The sequence below is a fragment of the Mustela nigripes genome, chromosome 1, assembly GCF_022355385.1.
Source record: "Mustela nigripes isolate SB6536 chromosome 1, MUSNIG.SB6536, whole genome shotgun sequence".
Taxonomy (NCBI): domain Eukaryota; kingdom Metazoa; phylum Chordata; class Mammalia; order Carnivora; family Mustelidae; genus Mustela; species Mustela nigripes.
The window spans coordinates 137,451,269-137,468,287 of NC_081557.1; the positions used below are offsets into that span (position 1 = coordinate 137,451,269).

The 17,019-nt window shown below is 35.9% G+C and overlaps 1 protein-coding gene and 1 non-coding gene across 3 annotated transcripts in view; one reads left to right on the forward strand and one right to left on the reverse strand.

Moving 5' to 3' along the window:
- Positions 1–17,019, forward strand: part of MARCHF1 (membrane associated ring-CH-type finger 1) — a 916,809-nt gene that overhangs the window by 135,501 nt on the left and 764,289 nt on the right. The window lies entirely within an intron of this gene.
- On the reverse strand, positions 15,197–15,303 carry LOC132009400 (U6 spliceosomal RNA). The gene has a single exon (XR_009401898.1). It is a non-coding gene; the product is annotated as a U6 spliceosomal RNA (small nuclear RNA).

The window sequence follows — 17,019 nt, forward strand, 5'->3', positions numbered from 1 at the left end:
AATGAATTACTGAACTCTACTTCTGAAACTAATAATAATTATGTTAATTAATTTAATTCAAATTTTAAAAATGAATGATTAAAGGCCTACACCTCCAAAACAGATTTTTTAGACTGCAAGTTAAGAAGGATGATAGAAAAGCTTTAAGAAATAAAAAGTTTGAAATACAAAATCCCTCATTTAACCAGAAAAATAAGTAGCCAATTTGTCCAGAATTTAGCTAAGGTTTTATGTTTATAAATATACATTGTTTTATTAGAGACATGGTTTCTTTATGTAGAAACTCATTTAGTAACTCTATATTTTAGATTCAATTATGATATTGCTACTTTAGAAATATCTTTTTTGGTGTGCCTGGGTGGTTCAGTTGGGTAAGCGTCTGCCTTTGGCTCAGGTCATGTTTCCTGGGTTCCTGGGATTGAGCCCAAATGAAGCTCTCTGCTGGGCAGGAGCCTGCTCTTCCCTCTCCTGCCCACTGGTGGTCTCTCTTGCTATCTGTCCCTCTCTCTCTCTCTCAAATAAATAAATAAATAAATAAAATCTTAAAAAATCTTTTTTAACCATATTTTGTTAAAACCATAAAATGGGACAAATGGAACTTTTTTTTTTTAAAGATTGATTTATTTATTTGTCAGAGAGAAAAAGTGAGTGCACAAGCAGGCGGAGTGACAGCCAGAGGCAAAGAGAGAAACAGGCTCCCTACTGAGGAAGGAGCCAGATGTGGGACTCAATCCCAGGACCCTGGCTGAGATCATGACCTAGGCTGAAGGCAGTGGCTTAACCGACTGAGCCACCCAGGCATCCCCAAATGGAACTTTTCAATCTCTTACTTTTCAGATGATATTTAACTTCATATCTATCTTCTGAGGAAGAATTAAGAGCATAAATAAATATAAATTTACTTCATTTGTGATCAAATTGTAAACACTACAAAGAATGCCTTATGGAGGACTCAGTTATTTCCTTGTGAAGAATAGAATATATGCCACCCCAAAATATGCATTTAGGCTTGTGGGTTATTTTGAGCTGAAGGTGGTGAAGACCTAGTAGATTCAGGAAGAACTTTTACCTCCCTCTTGACTGTCTAAAAGAATTTAAATAAGGAACCTGGCCCAGAAAGAGAGCAACTGCCAGGGGATAACTTTTTTATCTGAAAGACTTAGCAGCATGGCAGGGGAAATGTGATTTCCAAACATCTCTTCTTCTTATATTCCTGTGAATTGCCCTTCTCCTCTTTAAAGGCCCAGGCCCCTTTACCATTCCACACTCAGGATAGCCTATAAGCTTTAGTTGCATGAATGCCTCTGGGTTTCATATTTCGGGCTCCTGTATATATGGAATTCAGTCTGTTTTTCTCCTGTTAATTGATCTTAGAGCAGTTGAATTATTAGACCAGCCAAAGAACCTAGAAAGGAAAAGAAAAAAAATTTCTACTCCTATATTTATAAAGGGATACAAACTGTGCTTCAGTGGTAGGGTTAAGGTGATTTGCATTTGTAAACTTAAGTCTTTTCATATACAAAATCTATAAAATATCAATATGAATGAAGCTAACTAATTGTTAGCTAATGGATTTATCACAGTTTTTCTCTGTTGTAGGTTTCTGTTTCAATATTCAGTCACCACACAGAGAGAGGAATGGGTTTCCAAGTGCCAAAGTTTTCTGAATATGTTTGAATTTTCACTCAATAGAAATAATTTTCAAGAAAAGACTAAGTTAAGGAATCTCTCTAGTCTAAAAGTTGGGAAACTATCAGTGCTTACATGTCTTTAAATATATTGATTCCATATGAGTTTCTACTTAGAGCTTATAGTAGGGACCATATAGTGGTCTTTAAGAATACTATTATTTTTGTTCAGTTGTTTTTCATTTTAAAGTGGGAACAGTGGGTTCCAATCTGTAGATAAATCAACAACTTAAACATTTCTGGAATATCCCTTAAAATGTGTCACATGATTGCATAATTTTACTAAAAACTTTATACATATTTTCATGTTTTAATTTGGTAACTATTAGGCCTAACCCTAGGTTAAACACAAAGCACTGAGCTGAATTTTGGAGGGATAGTTTAAGGTCAAAAAGAAGCACTTTTTGAGTGGCATTATTTTTAAAAAAGGAGAAAAAATGTTATTAGAGTAGAAATGCAACAAAGTACTTCACAATTAATAAAGGGAAGGATTATTTTGTGAACTTTTATTTTAGATGTTTTCATTTTTCTCTCTGTGCGTATGTATATACATATGTACTATGTCATAATACAAAATGTATTTGATATTCTGGGTTGTAGTCAAATGACAAAACTAAAACAATTTAGAAACAAGTTTGATGTCAGTTATTCAAAGGAGAATGATTGTGGGTTGAGGGCGTACAGTGTCTCACAAGCAGTGCAGCACTCTTCCTAAGGGATTTTGGGCAAAAACTAGTTTTATCGTGTATTACAGACAATGTAGAAAGAGGGCATAACTGCCTGGGGTTGTATACTTACTGCTACTTGAAAAGATCAGAGAGCAAGAAAGTAAGTATAGAGCTCAGAGTTAGGCTGGCATTTGGGGCTTCCCTACCTGGATATACTGTGTTTCTGGTCAAGTAGAGCATTTATAGGAAAATGTAAGTTTGGTAGGCTGATGTGGCATGCCAGGCAAGAGCAACTATCTTGGGCCTAGAAATTTATTTCAGTGTAGTCAAAATATATGAAGGTCCTTACTCTTAGAAATGCCTGCAGCTGGGGGAAAGAAGAAAAAGAAGAGAGAGCTATAGAGATAAGGAAGCACAACACACACCAATGTCAAACGCTAAGCAAGAAAGGCATGATGCGTAGAATGATCAAAAGTATCAAAGTGTGGAGTAAGTGCTTCATGTTTAAATGAGGTATAGGCCAAATCCATCCATCCAATTTGGCAGGAAAGAGGTTTCTGGTGCCAATGAAGAATGTAATTTTAATTGAGTGTTAGATGCAATGGTCAGAATTTTTTTAAAGAATTAAGAGCTAATAAGGAGATGAACTCATGTCATCAGATATAAGTGATTTATACTAATATTTGAAAATAAAGAAAATGAAGGATACTTAAAGAATAAGACATGGCCTAGGAAAAAGTTGATTAAGACAGTAAGAAGATGAATCTATTTGAAAGCGGTGTTTGGTTTTGGAAATAAAGAACCAAAGAGAGATATGAAGGTGGAGTAGTTATATAATGCGGAAAGTCAAGACAGAATTACTAGTACAGGGGAGGAAACGTTTTTCTCTATTCTTCTGAGTTATTTTTGCTGGCCTATATTTAAATTGACATAAAACATATTAAGAGGAGAAAAGTAAGTTTAATTTTATTTGAATGGGATTCCCATGAAGACATGAGAGGCTTAAAGAGAGTTAGGCAGTGAGGTTTATATATCACGCGAACTAAGGTAAAGGGAGTAGGAGTCTGGGGTTCAAAGGCAAGGGAGACAATTCATAGGAAGATGGGAAGAGCACGTATTTGTTATGCAGAGACTGGGGGAAACAGGGAGGAATTTGAACTACTTGCAGACCCTGCCTTGCTCCCCTCAACTTACTATACCTAGCCCATGCCCTTTGTAGTTGTATCTGCTCATAGCTCTCTTCCTGGGCCCTCTATCTAAATTCTTAGAGTCCTTTGAGGGGGAAAGAAAAGCTCTTTCTGAGGCCTTGATTGTCTTCAGCTCAAAATAATTTGTATGCCAAGATAGAAAATTTTGGGAAAGGACATTTTGAACCCTTCATGCCATGCAGTTTGCAGAAATAGACAATGACCAGTGAAGTTGGAGATAGGCTCAAATTGGAGGATGCATCCTCAGGAATGTATCAAATTAACCCAGTTTGTAGGAGTCAGAAAAACCGATCTTTTGAATTTCAAAGTCATCATTTGAAATGTGTTCTAGTTCAGTTTTCATTATTCATGGATTCTGTATTTGGAAATTCACCTGCTCACTAAAATTTATTCGTAACCCCCAAAGCAATATTTTCGTCACTTTCACTGTTGCCTATGCACACAGAGCAAAATATTTATGTTGCCTGATCCATATGCTCCCAGCTGAGGTAGAACAAGGGGACACTGCCTTCTTGTTTGAGTCTTACATTGTGAACAAGTCTTCTTTTAGCAGTCAACTTTGTGCTGTTTTCTACTTTTTTTGTGTGCAATTAATTGGTCATTTCACTGTTTAAAATGACCCCAAGCATAGTGCTAAATTTCTGTCTAGTATTCTCATGTACAAGAAGACTGTGATATGCCTTATAAAGAATGCTAGAGTAAGAATATGTTAGACATAGGCATCATTCAGGCATGAGTTATAGTGAGTTCAATGTTAATGAAGCAATAATATAAATTTAACAAGGGGTATTTCAACAGATACAGACATGAAAGAAAGTATTTTTTGATCAGTTGATGGAAATATGACTAGATACTCACCAGGACCTAATAGAGTATATCCCCTAGAAACAGTGGTTTAATATTTGCTAATTCAATGTTCACAGTGACTATTTAGAATATAACTACCGTGAATGACAAGAATTGATTGTATTTTTAAATAGTCCATATTTAAATAGATTTTTCAACTGGAATATTAATAATCCTTTAAAATATTTTTCAGTTCTGTTTTATTGTGTCATAATATACTTTTTAGACCAGGGTGCATGGTATTTGATAAAACATTTTTCAAAGTTTCTATATTGAAGCAAAGAAAATGTATTTTTTTTTCTTTTCACAAAAACCAAACTAATTATTTGGAAGAAATTTCATAATTTATTCAATTGTATGGATATTTCAAATGATGAGTATTAAAAATGATTTGTGTATTGGGCACCTGGGTGGCTCAGTAGGTTAAGCATTTGACTCTTGATTTAGGCTCAGGTTATGGTCTCAGGTTCTGGAATGAGACTGACTGGCTTTGCCTCTGTGCTCTGTGGGGGCGTCTGCTCTTCTCCCTCTCCCTCTGCCACTCCTCCTGCTTTCACTTGCTTACTCTCTCTAAAGAAAATAAATCTTTAAAAAAATGATTTGAGTGTTAAAATGATTTTTAAAGAAATACTTAAAAAATTATTCTAAGTATATTATCATCTTATATGCCATAAATAATAGCTTTGGTATTCATTCATATGGTATATTAGTATGTGTGTTTTCTCCATATGAGTTTGAATCTTTAACATAAATTAATTTATAAAGTTTGGTCAATTGTATGAACAATTCCTTAATGCTTCCTAAGCCTTCTGTTCCATTGGTTCAGCTGTCTATTTTTCCTGTAAGCATTTTTACAATAATGTTTCTGTTTATATTATCAGGTAGGAAACCTGCTAAAGAAATGAAAATATTTTAGGACAATGAGCTTTAAATGTTTTTTGTAGGAAGCATGGAATAAAAATGTTGAACAACCTTTTTAAAAAAATTATTTAAATTTTGTTTAGTTAACGTACAGTGAAATATTGTTTTTTGGGTAGAATTCAGTATTTGGGTGGCTCAGTCCTTAAGCATCTATCTTCGACTCAGGTCATGATCCCAGGGTCCTGGGCTCAAGCCCCACATCAGGCTTCCTGCTCAGCGGGAGCCTGCTTCTCCCTCTGTCACTCCCTCTGCTTGTATTCCCTCTCTCTCTCCCCCACCGTCAAAAAATAAATCTTAAAAAAAAAAAAAAAAAAAAAAAAGAGGGGCACCTGGGTGGCTCAGTAGGTTAAAGCCTCTGCCTTCAGCTCAGGTCATGATCCCAGGGTCCTGGGATCGAGCCCCACATCGGGCCCTCTGCTCCGTGGGGAGCCTGCTTCCTCTTCTCTCTCTCTCTGCCTGCCTCTCTGCCTTCTTGTGATCTCTGTCTGTCAAATAAATAAATAAAATCTTAAAAAAAAAAAAGGGCGACTTCAGTGATTTGTCACTTATATACAACACCCAGTGCTCATCACAAGTGCCCTCTTTAATACCCATTATTCATCCGGCCCATCCCCCTCCTCCTCCCTCCATTAGCCCTCAGTGTGTTTTTTATCATTCAGAGACTCCCATGGTTTGTTTCTGTCTCTTCTTTTTTACTCTTCCCATATGTTCATCTGTTTTCCTTTTTTAAAATTATGTTTTCCTTCTTAAATTTTATATGTGAGTGAGATCATATGGTATTTTTTTTCTTTGACTGACTTATTTCACTTAGCATGATAGACTGTAGCTCTATCCATGTCCTGCAAATGGCAATATTTCATTCTTTTTTGATGGCTGAGTAGTACTCCATTGTATCTATATACCAACTCTTCTTTATCCATTCATTAGTTGATGGACATTTGGTCTCTCTCCCATAGTTTGGCTATTGTTGATAATGCTGCTATAAACATCAGGGTGCATATATCCCTTCAAATCTGTATTTTTGTATCCTTTGGGTAAATATCTAGTAGTACAATTGCTGGTTCATAGGGTAGTTTTATATTTAACTTTTTGATGAACCTCCATACTATTCTCCAGAGTGCCTGCACCAGTTTGCATTCCCATCAACAGTGCAAGAGGGTTCCCCTTTCTCTGCATTCTTTCCAACACCTGTTTCTTCTATTGTTAATTTTAGCCATCTGCTATGTAAAGGTGGTATCTCATTGTGGTTTTGATTTGTATTTCCCTGATGATGAGTCATGCAGAGCATCTTTTCATGTCTCTATAATATATTTGGATGTCTTTGGAAAAGTGTCTATTCATGTTTTCTGCCCATTTTTTAAAAGTGGATTATTATTATTTTTTGGGGGGTGTTGAGTTTGATAAGATCTTTATAGATTTTGGATGCTAAACTTTTATCAGCTATGTCAGTTGCAAATATTTTCTCCATTCTGTAGGCTACCTTACAGTTTTGTTGATTGTGTCCCTATGCAGAAGCTTTTTATCTTGATGAAGTCCCAGTAGTTCATTTTTGCTCTTTGTTTCCCTTGCCTCCAGAGACATATCTAGAAAGAAGGTGCTATGGCCAAGGTCAAAGAAATTACTGCCTGTATTCTTCTCTAGGATTTTGATGGTTTCCTGTCTCACATTTAGGTTTTCATTCACTTTGAATTTATTTTTGTGGATGGTGTAAGAAAGTGATTGAGTTTCATTCTCTGCCTCTGGCCGTCCAGTTTTCCCAACACCATTTGTTGAAGAGACTGTCTTTTTTCCATTGGATATTCTTTCCTGCTTTGTTAAAGATTAGTTGAGATTATAGTTTTGGGTCCAATTCTGGGTTCTTTATTCTGTCCCATTGACCTGTGTGTCTGTTTTTATGCCAGTACCATACTGCCTTGATGACTATAGCTTTGTAATATAGCTTAAAACCCAGAATTGTGATGCCTCCAGTTTTGTTTTTCTTTTTCAGGATTGCTTTGGCTCTTCAGGGTCCTCTGTGGTTCCATACTAATTTTAGGATTGTTTGTTCTAGCTCTGTGAAAAATGTTGGCAGTATTTTGATAGGGATTGCATTAAATGTGTACATTGCTTTGGGAAGTATAGACATTTTGATACTGTTTGGAGAACAAATTTCTCATATTTATGCCTTTGCTGTCCTCTTAAGAGAGATCACATAATGAATTAATGAGAGTTATCCTTGTTTGAATCATGGGACTCAGCATATGACAATATTTTAAAAATTTAATATACATCCTTCTGAGAATTTAACTGATAGGCACATGTTATTCATCAGTTTAATAAGCATTTAATAAACCAGATTATATAAAATATAATATAATTATATAATTATAATTATATAATTTTATATAACCAGGTTATATAAAATATTTCTGTGATAAAAAGGTAAAGATGATTGAAGAAAGAAAAAGAAATCAGTTGGAGACTACAAACTTATGAGAGACTCTGAGCCATAACTACTCAACTAAGCTGCTTCCAAGTTCCTGACAGTCAGAAAGTGTGTGAGATAATAATTGCATGTTATTTGAAGCCAATAAAATTGGGAATAATTTGGTATGCAACTGATAAATTTTTTATTATTACTTTGGATCAGGAATTTTAATGTATTTTTGCTTGTATTGCTCAATGAGGTTTGTGAGAAGGAGTAATTGAAAGTAGCTTTGGGGGTGCCTGGGTGACAGAGTCAGTTAAGTGTCTGACTCTTGGTTTTGCCTCAGATTGTGATCTCAGTGTTGTGAGATTGAGCCCTGCATTGGGTTCCATGCTCAGTGTGAAGTCTCCTTAAGTTTCCCTTTCCATCTGCCTCTGCTGCTCCTCCTGCAGGAGAACATACTCTTTCTCGCTCTCTAAAATAAATAGATCTTTAAAATAGAAGAAAGTAACTTTGTATGGGTTGGGGAATGGGCTAGATGGCTGATGGGAGGGCACTTGTTATGATGGGCACTGGGTGTTGTATATAAGTGATGAATCACTGGACTCTACTCCAAACAAATATTGCACTGTATGCTAATGAACTAGAATTTAAATTTTAAAAATAGGAAAAAAAAAAAGCACTGTACTGAAATTCCAGAATTCTCAGAATATCAGGAAGATCCTAATCCTAAGGAAGATTACTTTCTACATTATGTATTCTAGAGATTATGTATTCTACATATCAGGGCACAATAAATACAAAAACATATAGTATGCAACAATAGCATAGAAAAGATAGAATACAAGCAATGCTGCTTTCCTCTATGTAAATGTGTAAAAGATGTAAATACATAAATACGTAAAATAGGACACAGAAAACAGAATGTAAACTATGAGCTTCTTTAATGTGAAAGGTCAGGATGTGAGAAGTGGAAGGAGGCAAAAATATGTGTGTGTGTGTGTGTGTGTGTGTGTATTTAAGTAAGCTCTACACCTGGCATGGAGCCCAACACAGGGCTTGAACTCACAACCTTGAGATCAAAAGCTGAGCTGAGATTGAGAGTTGGATGTTGAACCAACTGAGCCACCCAGGAGCCCCAAGAATGAATTCATTTTTTAATACTAGATACTGCATATAATTGGGTTTCTTGTAGTTTCTTTCTGAATTTCCTGTAGCTTTGGCTGATAAAGCAGAACAGCAAAAAAGTTAAACTAGAACTTGAGAAGTAAACTACAACTTAGATTTTATCTCAGGAGGTTCTAGATTTCAGCATTTATCATGGAAGGAGAAAAAAATACTAGGACTAAGTTTTAGGTTGGGTTCAAGAATTTTCCTGAAGTATAGGTATGCTTGTTATGTGCCTAATACATTAGAACTAGCATGAACTAATGTGAATATGAACTAATAAAATGCAGTGTTCTGAAAAGTGAGTTGATGGTCTTGTATATTTCTGTTCTGTAACACCATATAGGGTTTGGAATTTGAGATATGGGGAAATAGGGATTCTTTCCACAGTCTTCATATGTGAAGAAGATAGGAACTAAGCTGGATATAACCAAGAATATATTCTTGGAAATTAGACACATGAGGAGAGAGTGAACTGTGAGAAAGAAAGAGATATAGAAGAGGAGTTTTAAGAAAAGTCTTATTGAAGGCATCTGTGGAGAAAGCACTGTGAAGGAAGGGAAATTAGAGCAAATTGCAGCAGGAAAAACAGAATAGGGTGCTGTAAAGGCATGGATACCTCAACTTTATTTAAGCTGCAATAAAACTTATGTTAGTATAAAACCACATTTTTACTCTTGATTAGGTCCCAGCAAAGACTGTTAGACTCTGTGTAACTCAGAAACACTGCTGAGCTGAAATTTGTTGCTGGGGTGAAGAAGGATTCTGGTAAGGATAGTTTATGTGGAAACCTTTCCCATTTTATCCAATGTTAAAAATCTCTTTAAAAATTCTGTGTCTGTCTTTGATTTAACATCTTATGGGGCCTAAAAATCACATCATTTTCATTGTATATTTCTGTGGATTTAAGAGATTAAGGAGAATTAGTTCTAATACGAGGGCATATCTTGAAAAAGCTTATTCCAAATAAATCCATTGTAAAATTTCATCATCTTTATCTTTGACTGTTCCCCTTTGAAGTGTATTAAAGTAATACATTTCATCAAGGGAAAAAGGAAAAATAGGCTGAAACCCCATGTTGGTAATTTATTATGACTATCATAATGTGTCAATAAATTAATTTTACTGACTAAAGCAAGGTAATGGATTAAAGATTTTCATTGTTTTTATGGTCACCTCTTGTTCAATTCAGTTTAAATTTCTGGCAAAATTAATTATAGAAAAGATACATGTGAATTGTATTATGTTTTTGTAAGCATGTGCCATAAATAGTTCTTGTATAGTTTATTCAGCTTGTGCATATATTATAAGACTTTAGAAAAGGTGTTAGAAGCATATCAGATTAAATATGTTTTCTGTTGTTTATCCAGATAGTAATAACTCTAGCTTTTCAAACCATTTGGTAGCACCCAGAAGTTAATTTTTGTCTTTTATGTTAATTTCAGTTAGGAGACAAATCCAGTGTGAGTTTCTCAGAGATGCTCTGCTTCATTTTAATAGAACTCAATTGATAGAGACATTCCAGAAGTAAACATTTAAGGTGGGTAAAGCATAAATTTTCATTTAAAAATATTTCAGAAATTGGGACGCCTGGGTGGTTCAGTTGGTTAAGTAGCTGCCTTCAGCTCAGGTCATGATCCCAGCGTCCTGGGATCGAGTCCCACATCGGGCTCCTTGCTCCGCAGGGAGCCTGCTTCTCCCTCTGACTCTGCCTTCCACTCTGTCTGCCTGTGCTCGCTCGCGCTCGCTCTCTCTCTGACAAATAAATAAATAAAATCTTTAAAAATATTTCAGAAATAATTTGCCATCTGATGTGAGTTTCAGTTCATAGTATCTATGTGGTAACCAAATTATAAGAAAAACATGGCTTTCTTATAAAGTAAGATATTTATAATATGCTTTATAGAGATAATATCTACATTTTATGATTCTGTTTTCTTTTTTTGGTAGTGATGCTAGTATTGGTAAATCCTTCCTTAGGTTTCAACAAATTATTTCCTTGATTCAATTTCCAAATACATAAAATAAAGGAGACATTTTTCTACAGATTGAATTGTTCAGGACAGTAGTATCTCAGGATCTACTTTACTTGGCTGATGGAGTTGTAGAGAAAAAGGGACAGCTAGGAGTGATAGGATGCAAAGTTTGAAGCATAGTATGGAGACAGTCTTCTCAAGGCCTGGTTTTTATTATTATTATTTTTTAATTTTTTAAATTATTACCATTATTATTATTATTATTATTTGCAACATTCCAATATTCATTGTTTATGCACCACACCCAGTGCTCCATGAAATATGTGCCCTCCTTAATACCCACCACCAGGATCACCTAACCCCCCACCCCACCTCCTTCAAAACCCTCAGTTTGTTTCTCAGAGTCTACAGTCTCTTGTGGTTTGTCTCCCCCTCCAATTTCCCCCAACTCTTCTTTCCTTTTCTTCTCCTAATGTCCTCCATGTTATTCTTTATGCTCCAAAAGTAAGTGAACCATATAATAACGGACTTTCTCTGCTTGACTTATTTACTCAGTATAATCTCCTCCAGTCCCATCTATGTTGATGCAAAAGTTGGGTATTCACCCTTTCGGGTGGCTGAGTAATATTCCATTGTATATATGGACCATATCCTCTTTATCCATTCATCTTTTGAAGGGCATCTTGGCTCTTTCCACAGTTTGGCTGTTGTGGACATTGCTGCTATGACCATTGGGGTGCATATGGCCCTTCTTTTCACTACATCTGTATCTTTGGGGTAAATACACAGTAGTGCAATTGCAGGGTCATAGAGCAGTTCTATTTTTAATTTTATGAGGGATCTCCACACTATTTTCCAAAGTGGAATGCATTTCAAAGGGAATGCACCAACTTGCATTCCCACCAACAGTGTTGGAGGGTTCCCCTTTCTCCACATCCTCTCCAACATTTGTTGTTTCCTGTCTTGTTATTCTTTACCATTCTAACTGGTATAATGTGGTATCTCAGTGTGGTTTTGATTTGAGTTTCCCTGATGAAGGCTTGTTTTTTAAAGGCATGGACATCATCCATAGATATTTGTCCTGTTCATTTTTTGGCCCTGAGAAGTTCAGTCCAGGATAATGGTGTGTTATCAGAGGTAAACAGAGCCAGGCCCTGCTGAATGCAAGATGGATATGAATAGAAGAATCAGGCAGGCAGCCATGCAGACAGATTTTGGTGTGTGGCAAGATTCTAGACCCTAAGTTGTAACTAAGGAAAGCTCTGGGGATTTGTGTGGGATATTGAGAAAATCTCAGACCCTGAGAGATTAGGTCTTTGGGCACATTAATAAGACAGCAGTTTAGGAATAAATGAGTAAGACTGGGATCTGGTTATCAGTAACATCTGTACAGTAGGTATGTTGCTTTAGAAGTAAGCAGAAATGAGCAGTTGTGACAGCTATACCCTGAACTAAGAGCTAGAGAGGAGACTTGCTGATATCCTCTGTTACAATCACAAGGGCGGTATTAAGTACAAAATACTATGTTAATGATTCTGAGTCCAGTAATGATTCTGAATCCCAAAAATGCTATGTTATAGATGCTTAGAAACTCCCTGTATAATGCCAGCATTATTTCTCAAGCAGAGCTGAACCTATGAATAATTTTGCAGAGGTAGGAGAGGAGAAGGACATGACAAAGGTAGTTACAGTGCTGAGTCTCGTGTTAACTACGCAATATGTTATATAAACTGGGCCATAGTACAGTATGAGTGGATATGTTTCTGTGCATAAGCATGTATGCTTATTAGCTGTTGCATTTTGCACTGAAATTAAAGATGCAGCTAGAGTTGTATGTATATAAGGGTTTTTAAACTATAATACTCCTTGATCAGCCAAGCAAAGGACAAATTATTTTGTTAACACAATTGAATCTAAGACATTAGAAAATATTTTTATTATGTTATCATTCAAGGTCTGTATTGTTTTATTCAGTATATTAAGATATTGTTGGTGGGTGAAAGGAGCAACTACATATTAAATACATTTTTATCAAAGAATTTATAAAATAGCTGTTAGCTGCATATAGGCCATGGGTGAGTTTGTGGTATAGGAATAGTATTTCTAATCTTCAGGATATCAGACAGGAATTTGTATTTTTTGATTATTGGTTGTCATTCACTGAAATGAATATTTCTGTGCTTGAACTCTTGTCATCATATAATCCCCTGTCATCATAAGGCATTATATGCACCTGTGACTTCATATACTCCTTTGTCAATGTGTGTGCATGTGTGTATGTATATGATAAATCTTTATAAATACAAAGACACAGGTGGATTCACCTGTAGTTCCAGGAATAATATTTAAGCATTGTGAGGAATTTGTGGTGTTTTGCAGCAAAGGTTATAAATGTAGTATAATAACTCTATATATTAACCTTCAAAAACTAGAAGTCATTTTTGTTCAGCAGTCAAGTGAAGACAGTGATTACAGCCAAAAGATGATGAATGAACATGATACGGCTTGATTAAAATTAGGTTTTACTAAAATTAGTACTGACTTTGTTCTTTGTGAACTAATCAAGCTTGTCATGTAAGTTGGTGCCTCTTTTTTTTTTTTTTTTTTTTTTTTTTAAAGAACAGATTCTATGCAAATGAAATAATATGGTGATTGAATTCCAAAAATTTCTCACTGGTCAGTCATCCTATTATACATTTTAGGATATCATTTTATGAGTTAATTCAAGACACTTACTGATGATATGACCAGGGGTCATTTAATCATTTTTATTATAATTATAGCATTAAAGCACATATAAGTTTGTCCATAATCAGAAGAACCTGAAAGTAGAGTTGGTTATAAAGTTAAGAACTTATTCTCTTGTCAAAATATATTACTCTCACTTATCTTTATGAGTCTTGACCTGTATCATTACAGGTTCAGGGAAAAGAGTACAGAAGAGAATGCATTCATTCCTTCAATAGTTTAATGTTGGGTATTTATGTATAATTTGGGCTGAGAGCTAGGAGCAAAAGACAGGAAATTTGGTCTAATGTCATGAATTTTTATCTTAACATTTAGTCCTCTACTGCACATCAGAATGCCTACGCGTTTATAACTCTTTCATTCTGTTCTCCCACTTAGGATTGTGTGCGTCAAGCATTTCAGGGTTTCCTGTTCACATGTCTCTCCAGACTTAAAAGATGACATATTAACTGCTCAAAATTTGAAGGATTTACATGCTAGATTTATTCTATTTTGAACCATATTGCAGGAGTGTGTTCAAGGGGAAAAGGAGATTCTAAACTACCAAGAATCTAGTAATTGGAGTTTCTAAATTTTAACAGGCTTTAAAAAAATAAGTCAATGAATTCTCCATCAGTGAATTATGGAATAAATATTCGTAATATGTCAGGAATACTGAGAAGAAAATTTCTGCAAAGATGTGATTGGGTGATCTGTATTTTGATCTTACCTCAAAACTTCAGCATTATTACTATTTTTAAAAAAATCTCTTATGCTTTTTCTTTCTTTATCAAAGCAATGTGGATTTTCTTTATCAAGCAATGTAGAGCGAGAATTTGGACAAAGTGAAGAAAAATGCATCATTTCTTTTTGCTCCTCACCTTAAGTCCCAGACCCTTCTATCTATCCACATCTTGTTCACTAAGCTGAGATTCTACTTGTAAGGAAAAGTAGCATTCCTTAAGCATTTATGTTCTATTTTTATATATGTATTGTTCTCAGATTTCTAGGCAGCAATGCTTTCAGGGATAGGGTTATTCTGATATTCCAGGGATTCTAAAATTTCAGTACTATGTTTGTTTGAATTAATAGTTCATTGTTGTTTCACTTTCAAGAAGAACCACTCACGTGACTGTAGAGCTAAATCTCAATTCCTCATTGGCTATCGGCAGCCGGCCTTACTTCCTGGTTATATGGGCCATTCCACAGTGCTACTCACAACATGGTAGTTTACTTTGCCCAGAGTGAGAGTTCCAAAGAAAGCACCAAGGAAGCCATGAAGTCATAAAGATGGCTGTCATGACCTAGTCTCGGCAGTTCACACATCCAGCTTATCCTATTTATCGTTAGGAGAAATGGACTAAGTCTAACCCACACTTGAAGGGAGGGTAAGCAGGCTGTACCTTTTGAAAGGGAGAAATATCAAAGAATTTTTGAAGGTTGAAAAAAACTACTACGTAGCACTACAATTAGTGATAGTTGCTATTTAGTGAGAGTTTTTTTTTTTTTTAAATAAATGGGACACTGTTCTTTATAAGCACAAAGTTGGTTCTCCATAACCTCCGTTCCTACCTCAACTTTGCCTGATGCACACAGATGCCCCCACCTTAGCATCTTTGTCATCCTTGTGCAGGGGCCATGCTAATCTACTCTGTATCGTTCCAATTTTAGTACATGTGCTGCCGAAGCAAGCACCCACCTTACCATCTTTGAAGCTGTGATATCCCTCTTCTTATTTCCTCCTTTCACTGTCTCATTTAAATACCAAGTTTTCTTTGTTTATTGTTTTATTATGGGTCTTTTTTTTTTTTTTTTTCAAGTATTACTTTGTCCTCCTCTCCTCTCTCTATTGAGACTGGGATTTGGTTTATTGATTCCAGAAACATCTGCTTGTTTTCCCTGATGAAGAAGGCTAATAGATTTACCCCCAATTGTTCACATGAGCTGAAGTTTCTCAAGTAATACTTAGCAAAGGAGCTAGCAAATAAAACTGTATCCTCTCTAATTTATCTGAAGGCAAGGTAATGTGGAGGGCCATGAATTTCCTCAGATGTTCTTGCTTTAGTAATTAAAAAAAAAAAGAAAAAAGTCAGATATATGTTCTGAAGTCATTCCTGGTGGGTGCATCAGGTTAAATCTTAAGAGCTTTAAGCATCATTCGGTGTAGTGCTTCTTTTAGAGTAACCTCCGTGGTATAAAAATAGTTCCACAAGCAGATTAACTGCTCAGGAGAACTTTTCAAAGTTAGGTTGTTAATCATGATAATTAGCTAAGAATTAGGCTACTTATTGTAACATTCCATTTAGCCTAATTAGGGAAATTCATGTGTTTAATGCAATCTATAGTTGTTCTCTAATAGATTTAGGGATTTTTAAGCTAATAGGGCCAAATAAATAAAATGTAGTGATAGCAAAGAAAATTCAACCCTCTATCATTAGAGTGTGTGTGCCTCTAAACCTAGCTGGAATCACTGCAGTATCAAGATGGCCTGGTTCGGTAAGCTGAGTGGGATGCTTACTCTGTGCAGTTATGTTATTCTCGTCATCATCATCATCACCATCATCATCAACAGTTAACATTCACAGAGAACTTATGTTAGTAATATTTTACAAAAATGCTGTACTTTAACTCTAAAGGCATGTCTATAAATAAGGCCCCTTAATACACCCACTTTATAGATGAGGACACTGAGGCATAGTGAATTTAAGTGGCTTGTCCAAGGTGACATTTCTAGGTTGTAGTAAAGGGGGACTCAAACCTAAACAGTAGAGGAGGAGTTAAATCACGCTATGTCATCCTATGTCTGTATTGCAGCTCTTCCACCCTGTGTGACTTTGCCTTTGCCAGTTTTACTGTCTCTACCTTCCATCACAGTGTAATAAGTAATAAGATATTCCTGTTATTCTCAGACCCTTGGCACAGGGGTTCTGTAATGAGCTGAGACGATACAGCTACTGTTTTTTTTTTTTTCTTAAGATTTTATTTATTTGACAGAGATCACAAGCAGGCAGAGAGACAGGCAGAGAGAGAAAGGAGGAAGCAGGCTCCCTGCTGAGTAGAGAGCCCGACATGGGGCTCAATCCCAGGACCCTGGGACCATGACCTGAGCCAAAGGCAGAGGCTTTAACCCCCTGAGCCACCCAGGTGCCCTACAGATACTGGGTTTTTTTTTGTTGTTGTTGTTGTTGTTTGTTTTTGTTTTTGTTTTGTTTGTTTGTTTTTTTAAATTTATTTGACAGACAGAGATCACAAGTAGGCAGAGAGGCAGGCAGAGAAAGAGGAGGAAGCAGGCTCCTTGCTAAGCAGAGAGCCCGATGCGGGGCTTCATCACAGTACCCTGGGATCATGACCTGAGCCGAAGGCAGAGGCTTTAACCCACTGAGCTACCCAGGTGCCCCGTAGCTACTGTTT